Consider the following 12473-nt stretch of genomic DNA (forward strand, 5'->3'; position numbering starts at 1 on the left):
ATCTTTTAAGAAGTCGAATACCTTAATTGATGGTTATGTTTGTGATAAGAGGTAGAGGTAATCTTCTCTGCTAAAATTTTCAAAGGCAAATGTTACCTTGTACTGAAATTAAACGTTATTGTGTTTACATTTTTAGTGGTTATGAAAGACTCAGTTTTGCTTTGCAGTGCTCAAGTCCCTTTGGTTTTATGTTTGTTTTAGGATTCCTGATCAAAGGATGGTATTGACCTGGGGGCATAACAAAGGTGGTGCATGAAGGATGTTGTAAATATAACTGTTGTGGTATATATAATTGTAGTATTTGTGCTTAAAGGTGAAGGATACTACCTTTTCTAAACGTGTGTGATAAAACCCCCACATTTTTCTTGTTGCCTACCACAAGTTTGTTCTCTAGGCCTCTCTAGAAACATTTGCTTTCTTGCTTGATGAGTAGCTGGAAGTAGGATTTTTATGGTCATTTGCAGTGTTCTCCAAATACTTTAATTTCCACGTGTCTTAGTCACACAAGAAGTTATTTAATGCATGTGAATATCTCAAAGGAAGTGCCAAGAGCATGGCGTCAGACCCTTTTCAGTGTTGCCTAGCAGCACAACAAGGAGCAATGCCCATAAACTAAACCACAAGAAATTCCACCTTAACATGTGGAAGAACTTTTTTACGTTGTGGGTGGCACAGCACTGGAACAGCTGCCCAGGGAGGACATGGAACCTCTCTCTGAGGAGACATTCCAAACCCACCTGGACACGTTCCTGTGTAACCTGTTTCAGGTGACCCTGCCTTGGCAGCAGGGGGTTGGAATAGATGATCTCCAGAGTTCCTTTCCAACCTTGATGTTTCTGTGATTCTTGGAAAGCACCCAGTACATCAACATAAGATTGTCCACTGGATTTAGTCATCCTGATCTTACCATATCAACTGTTGAACTGTTGAGTTGATTAGAGTTGGTTAGAGCTGTTCTCATACTTTAATCTTTTACTTCTGGTTGTAGCCCATTGCTTTGGCTATACAGAAAGTCTTGAATTAAAGGAGCTGAGATATCCCATACAAGCTATTGTTCTTGTCCTGAAGGTTAACTTGCACATTATTCCCACTTGAAAAAAAATTGTCTATGGAAATTACTCCCTCTTCTGGGCCTTACGTTCTAGGGCTTGACAGATTTTAGGTTGGAGTATAACTTCTATCTACTCTGCCATACAGATTAATTTTAAATCGCTTTACCAGGAAGGGTTAAGGAACGTAAAAGTCTTATTTTCAGTGGATTTTAGTGATTTGCACTAATTAGAATCTTTATGTAAGTAAACAGTACAATTAAAATGTCTGTGAACTCCCAATTATTTACACATTTTCTGTGAGAATATGTCTAGCTTCAACATGACAAATGATTCTGCTCAAAATTTTCTCATGACACTGTCTGATCCAGTTAGAATCTCTTCAGAGGACATTAATACATTTATCCCCTAGCAATACTGAGGGAAAAAAATGTAGAAAGCTCAACCAAAAACTCTTATCTGTGGTTAAATGATGGGATTTATTCTGGTAACCAAAGGGCATGTACCCATTCAAAATTCTCTACTTAGTGACCATGGGATGGCTAATAACCCTAAATCACAGGAATTTAAATTATTTCAGGTACAGAAGTGAGGAGGTATTGACTGAGCTCTTTGATTCAGTTGCAGAGATGTGATGATCAGTTTGAGACTTAGATAGCATATTGTCTGAATGAGGACTTTATGCTCTTTATCATTTGTGTACAGGCTGCATTTGAGATTGCATCTCCAAATTCCAGAGGATGTAATTGCCAAGTGTAGTTAAGTGTTTTCAAAACCCTAGCAGACACCTCTGTGCATCTTAAAATACCTAAACAGCTTTGCAGTGTCGTCTAAAGAAGCTTACGTGGCTCTAGATGAAGTTGAGGGCAGAACTGGGAATGGATCCAAGATCATTCAAGGCCTAGTCCAGCTTGTCAGCACAAATCATCTTCCTCATGAAGTTTACTTCAACTGTGCCACAATTCTGTGCTGATTTCATTAAATTTTAAAAACAGGTACTAAATACCTTAGAGCAAGTTTAAGACTGAATATCGTATTATTTATTGATGACATTGAAATCTTCATTAAAAACACTATATAGCCCTGACTGTGCCCTTAAATTTACTTGAAACCAACGTATTTTAATGACTTGGCATAGTTCCTCCCATTTTCTCCATTGAGAGAGCAATTTCATATTCAGTATGTCCACAGTATTAGTCAAGAATTCCACTGACAAGACTTCACTTCAGAAACAACATTTGTAAACAAAACAGTACAGGAGAGACCGGTTTTTCAGACAAGACTGTCTAGAGACACCAGCAATAATTTTCAACAAATGCACATTCTAAGGCAGAGTAGACATGCACAGAGGACATCCAAGATTTTGGAGTTTTTTAAAATCTGATTACATCCTGTTTTTACAAATGGTGCCAAGTGTTTTGCCTCCATTTTCATGCTTTCAGGATTAATTAGAATGCCCCTGATAGTCCTTCCAGTATTTTAAACCTTCAAAAAAAGAAACCCAACAAGTAGAGTGTATGAAAGAGTTTAGTTTACATTACTCTAGCTTTCTCAGGAAAATCCTTCTCTTTAGAGAAAATTAATGTGAGGTACTGACTGTATACAATCTATGTTAAGTGTTACTGAAACTGCAATAAGCATTGCACATTCATTCATTGTGATAGTAGCAATTTGAGAGCTAGATACAAAATGAAGAACTTCTGCTGTCAAGGTCAGGTGATATCCCAGATTCTATTTTTATTAAATAGAAAATAGTCTGAATGCCTAAAGATATTGTGTCCCTGCAGAATTAAAATTTCTGGACTGAGTTCTCCAAGACAATGTTTCAGTCCTGTTGCTCCAGGGATAGAGAAAGTTTTACACTTGGGATCTTTCTCATTCTCAAAAGGAAATATGGTAATTCCATGGTACTGGAATTACCTTCTTAGCAGGCGTTAATAAATACCTTAATTAGACTCAGGAAATTGTGGAAGGAATCATGTAAAGTTCTGCACAACAAGACATTAAAATATACCTGAGGTTGGGAGAAAATTCTCATTTAGAAAAAGACATACATTGCAAAGGCATCAAATATGGGAAATTTGAGTAGGTTTGTAATGAACACCACAGCTTAATAGAGGGGACACATTTAATAATGGCTTTATTTGATGCCACGTGCTTTTTGATATATAAATATTTTAATATATTTCACTAAGTCTGTATAAGTTATGTATTATGCTCGGTTATATATTTGAAAGACTGTACTGTAAAATTTTACATGTATACAGTTGAGGGGAATTTTATAGACTAAGTTGTGTATGGAAGATTTCCTTCAGCATAAAAAGAAATTGTGCTTTCTTTGTTAATCTCAGATGGGATTGGATTAAGACTTCGTTCGTCATAAATGGCTATTCCCTGCTCTCCTGTTCCTCAATACTTTGTGTGAGAGGAGATATGGCCTGACAATTGCTTGAAAATTGCAGAGTTTCAGGCTCCAAGGACCTTGTAAAGCTTTTTTCAACCTTGACAAAAGCTGCTCAGCTTGCTAACACTTTTTAATTTTTTTATTTTTTATTTTTTTCTTTTTTCTTTTTTTTCTTTTTTTTTCTTTTTTTTTTCTTTTTCTTTTTTTTTTCTTTTTTTTTTTTTCTTTTTTCTTCTTTTCTTTTTTCTTTTCTATTTTTCCCCCTCAGATCCTGGCCTGATTAAGAGGGTGGTTTTATCAGATATGATTTTATAGTTAGGTAGAATTGGAAAGTTCCCTTGTAAAGAACGTGAACATTTGATCCTTCTTTTATTCAAAACTCTCCCTTAAATTCCTTTTATTCCTTTTGTGGTATGGCTGAACAATAATATTGGTTTGAAAGTGTGTTCTCCCCATTCCTGTTTTCAGATATATTCGAAACCTGAGACCAAGTCAACTTATTTTATCAAAAGTAGGATGTTCTGGAATTTCAGTGCATTTCAAGGAATTGCAGAAGCATAGACTGGGTAGTGGAGAATTAAAGTGTCAGCTCTATTGTCTTCTGATCAATAGGATCCCTTAAAGTACCCAGAGACACTGACAAAAGAAGAAAAGTCATTTGGAGAGCAACACTAAATGCAGCAGTCATGACGGTTTGAGTGCAAAATCTGTGAGCAGAGCTGCAGTAAAAGAAATGCAGGCAAACACAGCCCCAAAAGAAATGAAATATCCAGAAAATGTTGGGGTTTTTTTATTGACTGTGCCATATACTACACAAATGAGCAATAATTTTTTTTCTGGGAATACGAATTATGATATGAAACAGGAAGTAACACTGAATGGTTTGATAGAAGTGAAACAAATGTTTAGTGAGACAAAGGATAGAAATGAAGGTTAGTAAGTTACACTGCTGTTTTAATAGCCTGTCAGCAATGGGATATCCTGAGGCCATAGGAGGTGTTTGTGGGTGAATGCTTTATCTTTTTCTTTTTCATGAAAGAGAATGTAGTTGGATGACTCATGACTAAACTTGTCACTACTTAACTGTAAACCCTTTCTGTATATCAGTAACGAAACTCTCTGTCCTTGACCTTTCTGTATATTTTTCATTTCATGCTTTTGCAGGAGAAAGGGATGGGAAGGAGTGACAGGTGAGGACAGAAATGGAAGGGGAGGATAACAGGAAAGGAGATGGTGTATTTAACAGATATTGAGAAAATAGATACTTTTACTGTTTCTGCCACTTAATTTAAGTATGACTGGACTAGTAAGATACTGGTTTTGGGCTCTAATACGCTGGAGTCTGTGTCTTGAGGATTATTTGTCTCTAGGTACATGAAGGACAGAACAGATGTAAATACATTAAATCTCATTTGTAAGTGGCTTAGACTATCTGTTGTTTTAATGGCTGTTCTTGTGGATTGAAAAGGACCTCCTCTGGGTTCCGATCCAGCAGGGTCCTGAATTTCATTGTTATCTTCAAGCAGGAGTCGGGTTCAATAGATCTGTGTTCAAAATTAGAGGTATCCCCAAATGAGTGACTGAATGACAGCCTCATTAGCAGTATTTTGAAGTGCTTAAGAGCTTCAGTATTTCATGAGTCATATTTTGAATAGCTACATTTTTTAGAATTAAAGTATTTTGTTCTGTCTTGCATGTAAAAAACCCCCCAGAATCCTAATACTATGCAAATACACTTCATGATTCATACCTGCAACCATACCAGCAAGGAAAAAAAAAAGACTATAAAATTAAAGACACAATAAGATGTGTCAGATAAGATTCTAAAGGCTTTGCCAGTGAGGAAGAACTGAAAATCCTAAACTTGAAATTTAATGATAAAATATTGGCTCAAGTGTTGTAATTACTTCTGCAGCATGTTTGTCAAATTGTTACTAGAAAAAGATGGCTGATCTTCTTCCTAGAATCTGTGTTACCTTGGTGGTTTTCTCTGTTCTGCATGTAGGAATGTGCTGAATTTTAAGAGATCTGAATTTGGCTGAGGTTGAGCAAGCAGCTGTAGCCTTCAGACGTTCTTCTTGAGAATTCTACAGGAGGTCTAGCAAAAGAGAATGTCTGATTAATCACCCTGTCCCAAACCAGCCACAGGAAGTCATTGCTTCTGGTATGTCTGGGCTTGACAGATGTCTATTGGATCATTGTGCATTACTGTTCAAACATCTCTGAAATTTTCAAGACACAGATGTAAGAAGCAACATAAAATGTCAAAGTGACACTTTTTTTTGTAAGATGCAGTATAGCTGAGAAAGTGACATGAGACAAGAGCCCTCAAGATGTTTAGATTTTCTTGAAGGTTTGACTTTTCCACTTGTTAATACTTCAACCTGTTACTCACAAACCAACAGCATGAGACACTGCTTGATGTTGGCTACACAGAACAAACTTGGAAAGCAAAGCACAACAGCAAAGCTCCTTATCTGACTTTATGGGACACAAACCTCATTATTAAAGAACTAGCTCTGTAGCCTATCTACATCTTGACAAATGATTAAAATGAACCAGCTGCTGGTTTCAGATACTTCTTTCCATGCTTTAATAAATTGCATAGTTGCTGTTCAGAACCTTTATGCAACCAAATGTATTTTTGAAAGTGTAGATAGAAGACTGGTCTTGATGTACAGGACGGGTCTGGCTTTAATAATGAAGGGATCGAGTGGTGGTGCCAGTAACAGCCGAGCCAGCAGGGAGCCTGGCAGAGCTGAACGGCGCACAGGGGAGTGGTAGGAAAATGACGACCCCACAGAGCTGTTGTTCCCAGTGGTAAACACCTTTCTGGGGCTAAAACACCTCCTCTTTTTGTAAGGTTTTGCTGTTAATATTGCTGTTGTTATTGTGCGTGTCTTATCCTCGCTTTGTGCTTTCAGTAAATTGTGACCCCAACCCATATTCTCTGCTTTTTGTCCCGTTTTTCCAGAAAGGGTGAGAGAAGGGGAGTGGATTATTTGAAGTTTAGTTTCTGTCTGTTGCTAAAACCAGCATGAAATGTCAAGCACTACTATGAATCCACAAGTACTTTCAGTAGTCTTTCCGTCACATTGGCCAGTGAGTAGGACAGAGAGAAATAGCTTTTTTTTTTTTGCAGTATCCATTGTGAATCTTTTGCAAGGGGAAGGAGACAACTAATTTCAATCTAAATAGCAAGTCATGTATTAAAAAATTATATTACTCTCAATGTTAAAAGGCCTAATGAGCATGGATAATTATTTCCTTAATGTATGTCCTTAGAGACATTTGAGCCATTCTTCCCCACTCTCCCTTCTTAGACACTACATGGAATAGGTTAGGGCTAGATTAAGAATTTGAATGAATTCTCATTCACTTTCACTAAAAGCCCCACAGATTTTGCCATTATCTTTCTTTCCCTGTCATCCGTTTTCTACTTGCAGTGAATATTGGTTTGTGAAGAACTTTTCTACTATGCTTGATCTATTCTGTGTAATAAATGAATTTATTAGATAGGATATCATTTAAGTAAAAGAGTCCTGAGCAATGTTTATTTGGTGAGATCCCTAGAGGGATATTTTTGGGGCTGGAATAGGGCCAGAACTGTTCAAAGGGAGTATCAAAGGAAACAATGAGAACTCAGACTCAGCACGCTTTGCAAACAGAAAGACTGCTGTTTTTCCTGGCTGAGTAGAAAATCTTCCCATTAGAGGCAGAATATCACTGATGTAGTGATGGCTTCTGATAAAAATGCTTGCGGTCGATCTGTAGTTCTGGTGACCCATTTATTAACAAGGTGTTTGATGCCTTTGTTTAAAATTGGACGTGCCACAGAACTTAAATAGCTCTAGCTGTGTATTTTTTATTCTGGGGAAAAAAAAAAATGTATGCACTGCCATACAATGGCAATGAAAATCTTTATTTCCAGATGTTCAGACATCTAAATATTTTTCCAAATCACATTCAAGTACCTGCATAGTAGAACTGAATTATTATGATAGGGCAGAGTAATTCAAATTCAGAGATTGATATTGTATTTTAATGGCAAAAATCCATTTGAAAGGAAACCACTATGCCCTGGTTCCCTATTAGGGGAACAATTTCTGAGACAATTTGGTGGCTGAGTAAATGCCCATGCCAGTAGCTTCTGTTACTGCTGCCAGTAGCTGCAAAGTAGCAGTAGCTGCTGCTTTGTCATAAAAGTAAGGATCCCTATGTTGCTATTCTTTGTAAATATCAGATTACAGTCTGGTAAAGCCAATTTATAATTAAAATATAAACTATCAATAGCTAATTTGCTGGTTTGTATTTAGGGGCTTTTTTCTAAACCTTTCTTACTAGCATTTTGCACTTAAAATAATTATCATAAAATTTAAAGTCTTTTTGCAAGCTCAGGCTTAATTTCTGTTCAAGCAAGAACTCACAGGAATAGTTTTGATGCTGTTCAGCTTTTTCAGTAAACATTACATATTTTTATCCAAACATCCTTTGTTTATCTTTTCTATGCTTTTTTTTTTTTCCTCAGTTCAACACAGAAATACCTATGTTAAAGGCAGTCAACATTGAAGTAGTGGCTCTTGTTTTGAGAATCCTTCAGACTGACCCTCTGGTAAGATCATGGTTTGTTCATAATGGGCAAGTACACTTTTATGAACAGGATATTAAGTTGAGCATTTAAGATCTTAGGTAGCAATGTACACAAAGTTCTCTTTATGGTGCTCCTTCACCCAGGCACGTGATATTTCAAGTCTATAACTCAGTGCTGAATTTTGATTAGGCCTGGATTCACATCTAGTTTTGTAGATGGATCTGAGGTCACCTCTAATATTTAACTTCATTTTTATGTCAGTCTGTATTAGGAATCAAAACAAATTCAAGCAGAAGATCTCAAAAGAATGAGATAAGGTTACCTTCTGATCAATTTTAGTCATATTTTAACTTTAAAAAATCACTGGCATAATTTGTGATGCAGATACGTACTCCCCATGTCAGTAAGAACAAAAGTCCTATTAGCTTCAGTTGCAAAAGAAATGCTGAAGGGTGAGAATCTTCATCTGAATATAGAAGTGTAGGAAAAGAATGCTCCTGGGAGTCTTGAGGATTTTCGCAAACAATGTATAGCAGAAAAATGAAATTTAGGGGGTAAATATTGTAAATATGTTCTTTTGAGAGTTGGATCATGGCAGGCGTGTTTTCTGGGAGGCTCTACATCTCAGTGTTACTCATCAGCATATGAAAAATTACAGCATTTTAAAAGCCTAGCTGTTTTTAAAGGTATGTAAGGCCAGAAAATCAATTAGTGAATCAAGATAAGTAATGGTAATTACAACATCGGCCTGGCACTTTGTTGGAACTTCAGTTTTTCTATACCTGTGTTTACAGCAGAGAGAGTAATCTCAAGTTCACACTCTTGATTTAGAAGTAGACATTATGCGTCTGTAAAATGCAGAAAGAGCACTTCTGCCCAGGTTCTTTGACTGGGGGAAATTAATCCAAACAAACAGATTAGCATTACACTCCCATGGCAGTGCAGGTAGTTAATGAATATGACAATAAGCTGAAGTGCATCTAACCAAATTGAAGTGAAACTAGTATTACCAAATGATAGTGTTTAATTCTAATTTTTAAATGGAATTACATCAAATATTAATTTAACGTAAAACACGGCTAATTTCTCTTGGACCATGGTCAAAGATGAAGGTTTTCTGTTTTATTATTCACTTTCACAAGAAGAGTATCAAAATTCAATCACCCTTTTGTTTTATTGATATCCAGAATTCCATTAGACCTGGCCAGAGGAGAGGGAAGATGGAACATCCCAGCTTTTTATCTCTATGTTCATGCTTCTTGCAAGTAAAAGCATAAAATGGGATTCTGCAAACCTCCTTGCTGTCAGGATTCTAGTATGCCATTCCACAATTTCAGCTGCTAATTTATGTGATAGCTACAGTTACAAATTGTTGTTTGCATGTTTTGCTATTCTATGTCAACAGCCACCTGTACATACAGAAATTATTGCCCATCGTTTGGTATGATTCTCTCCTGACAAATTCAGTATGTCATTGGGAAGAACAAGAATTCAAATCCTGATATAATCAGGCTGTTCAGGTAAAAATCTGTTTTGCAGCTCTGGTACCTTTCTTCTGACAGCAGCACTGAACCAGTCATTTCTGATGTACTAGGGACAAGAATAGATATGTTAGTAATGCTGCTGAGGGTCAGTGCAGTCAAAGAATTTAGTGCTCTGATGCTATTGAGCACTTTTTTTACATTATAGCATGGTTTAGGATCAGTCAGGCTTCTCTATGACATCAAAGCTTTATCTGATTGCTTATATTCTCTTTCGATGGTTAAAATGTAACCTAAAACAATTTTGCAGTTTGGATTGTGTAGTATGTTATACAGTTTTATCAATATTATTTTTGCCCAAGATATTGAGATATCAAGTCTCACCAAATGCCTTTATAAAAATTTCTATGTAAATGCCAAGTTTATATGCAGGTACCTGAAGTCACAGAGCTCATCTTAAGCATAAAGCCCATCCCTTGATATCATAGAGGTTCTGTTTCAGTTTGGGGTGTTTTTTTTGGGGCGGTGGGGGGTGGGTTTTTGTTTTGAGGGTTTTTTTTGGGTTTTGGGGGTGGGATGAGTTGGAGGTTTTTTATTAGATGTTTTAGTTAGTAGGATGCAGTGCCACATGAAGTGGAACCCTCTGAAATGCAATACAGTAAATGAAGGCATATATGAGTATAAGGATCTACTGGCACAGAAACACCTGACAATAAAGTGCTTTAGTGGATATTTATCAGGTAGTAACTTTGGATCAAGATGAGATGGATTTTTTTTTTTTTAATATATAATTTATGGTTTTGGTGCCCATGTTGTGAGCCCATAGAGAGTGAGCAATAGAACCATGCTGACAAGCAAGAGGGAAATACTGGTGCCACAGAAAGCAGCTCTGCTGGTACAGCCCTGCTTCTGGCTCTGTAACGCTGACATCACACAATGGGCCAAAGGAAAAAATAAATGAAAAAGCTTTTTTTTTCTCTGCTCTATATCTCTTACCACTTACTTAGTGTTAGATTTATTTTTACTTATGCTCCATATTTACTAGATGCAGAAGAGTGATTGAACAATTATTTATTTAAGAACTGAAAATATTTTCTATCTGTGATTTTTATAAGAGCGTTTAAAGAATTTTCAGGCCTACAACAGATCTAAATTTCTAATCCTCACATCACTGCACAATCAAATGTATGAGTATATAATTTCTGAGAGTGGGATATATGTTTCTGTGTGTATCTATACAGTGTTACAAGAGACGCATCAACTCAGTGGGTTGCTTTCACATGATTTTGACAGAGGTCGTTGAAAGTCAGATTTCTTTGTGCCTAGCAAGCGCATTTATGTATGTTAAAGAAACAACAGCTGGGTACAGCTTATCTAAGAGATTATGAATAGATAAAACCCAATATTTTTCATCTTATATAATCCCCAAATGAATAATCAAGAACAATGTGAAGCAAAGGGCAGTGGGTGAAATTCTTAAACATCTTAAGTCAATGGGAATTGTATTATTGACTTGAATGGGACCAATATTTTAACTTATGCATTGAAGTTCCAACCCTTATGAAAATGCCACAGGCAGGTCATTAATCATAATCATGTAGGGTCACACTGGTACAAAACTGTACATTGACTTCTGATATGAAAAGTTATTGTTTTATTTGTACTTGTGGGAGGGTGTGGTAATAGTACTCACAAAAAAGTTAAATTAAAATGAGGCTTCTTATTCAGGATGGAAAATACATGCTGATTGCAGCAGGAAGTACTTATTTTTTTGCCTTTGTAGAGAAAAACAGTTAAGAACCACAGCCTAAGCCTGGACCTAAAAACATTAGCTTGATTTCTTCATATGTCCTACAGCTCTGATATCAACAGCCATTGCTTTAAGGTTAAGATGCATACAACGCTAAATATGAATTTAATATGGATTATTTGAAACAGAAAGGTTACTTTAAATTACCACTGTTCACAAATATGTTAAATCTTTAAAACTGAAAGTACACACTTTTGCAAAAGAACTATGAAATGCCATTAGTAATTTGGAAACATTTCCTGCTGATAACCAAAATATCACAAAGGGAATATTAAATAACTTCTGAATCATGGGGTTCATTCTTCATTTTGTTTTGCAAATTTTTGAGGTACAAACTAGATGATTTTCAGTTTTATGAAAGTAACTTAAAATGTTTTATTGGATGCTAATAGTAATTACACTATTTCTGTAACTGCCAAGTTATAAAGCTAGGAGAATAATAATTACAAAAATAAATGCATAGAAAATTAAGGGAGTGTCTCAGTAGTTTTTCAGACTGAATTTTTACTATGCTGTTTTTCTAATGCATTGTCTATTATTGCTTTTAATATTAAACGTGTTCTTAGAAAGTATGATGATCAGAATGATATAATTATCCAGGATGACAGACTCAACTTTGAAAGATAAGGATGGCTTACATAGTATTGTTAGTTTCCAAACCTGAAACAAGAAAAAATCTTGAATATGCTTTGCTGGCTAAAAAGATATATTCTAGGGAAAAATAATCCTCCTATTAAACAGAGATGGAGTAAGTGTGCTGAGATATAAAAAGAAGTTCTTCTCCACCAAATTGTAACTATTTACAGCATTCTAAATTTCTTTTGTAGCATTCAAATAAAATCATCTTATTTACTGAGAAAGTACTCAAATATGCAAAATTTTGTCATATATCTTGAAAATTTTGGGTCAGTTTTGAACTGTTTCCAAAAGCATGAGGAGACAGTGTCAACCTGTTGTAGGAAGACCGATAGAAAAACAAAATTAGTCTCATGTAGCTGTATGAAACCCTTTGAGAGGATATAAAGTAAATACAGCCAAATACTACAGGTGACTAATCAGTCAGGAAAAATGCATTTGTCTCTTATTCTGTCTACAGATTCATCTACAATCTTCATCACTCTACCTTAGTTGCACACAG

At 35.9% G+C, this 12473-nt stretch overlaps 1 protein-coding gene across 1 annotated transcript in view; it reads left to right on the top strand.

The window, feature by feature from the left end:
• The window catches only part of LOC136293346 (sodium channel protein type 2 subunit alpha-like), a 125684-nt gene that overhangs the window by 33517 nt on the left and 79694 nt on the right, over positions 1 to 12473 (top strand). The window contains exons 3-4 of the mRNA XM_066190010.1: positions 7982 to 8065; positions 9450 to 9564. The gene's annotated coding sequence lies outside the window, so the exon portion shown is untranslated. The remainder of the gene's footprint in view (positions 1 to 7981; positions 8066 to 9449; positions 9565 to 12473) is intronic.

The sequence above is a fragment of the Chamaea fasciata genome, unplaced genomic scaffold (assembly GCF_029207755.1).
Source record: "Chamaea fasciata isolate MVZ Bird 193981 ecotype frontalis unplaced genomic scaffold, bChaFas1.0.hap1 SCAF_8, whole genome shotgun sequence".
NCBI classification, from domain to species: domain Eukaryota; kingdom Metazoa; phylum Chordata; class Aves; order Passeriformes; family Sylviidae; genus Chamaea; species Chamaea fasciata.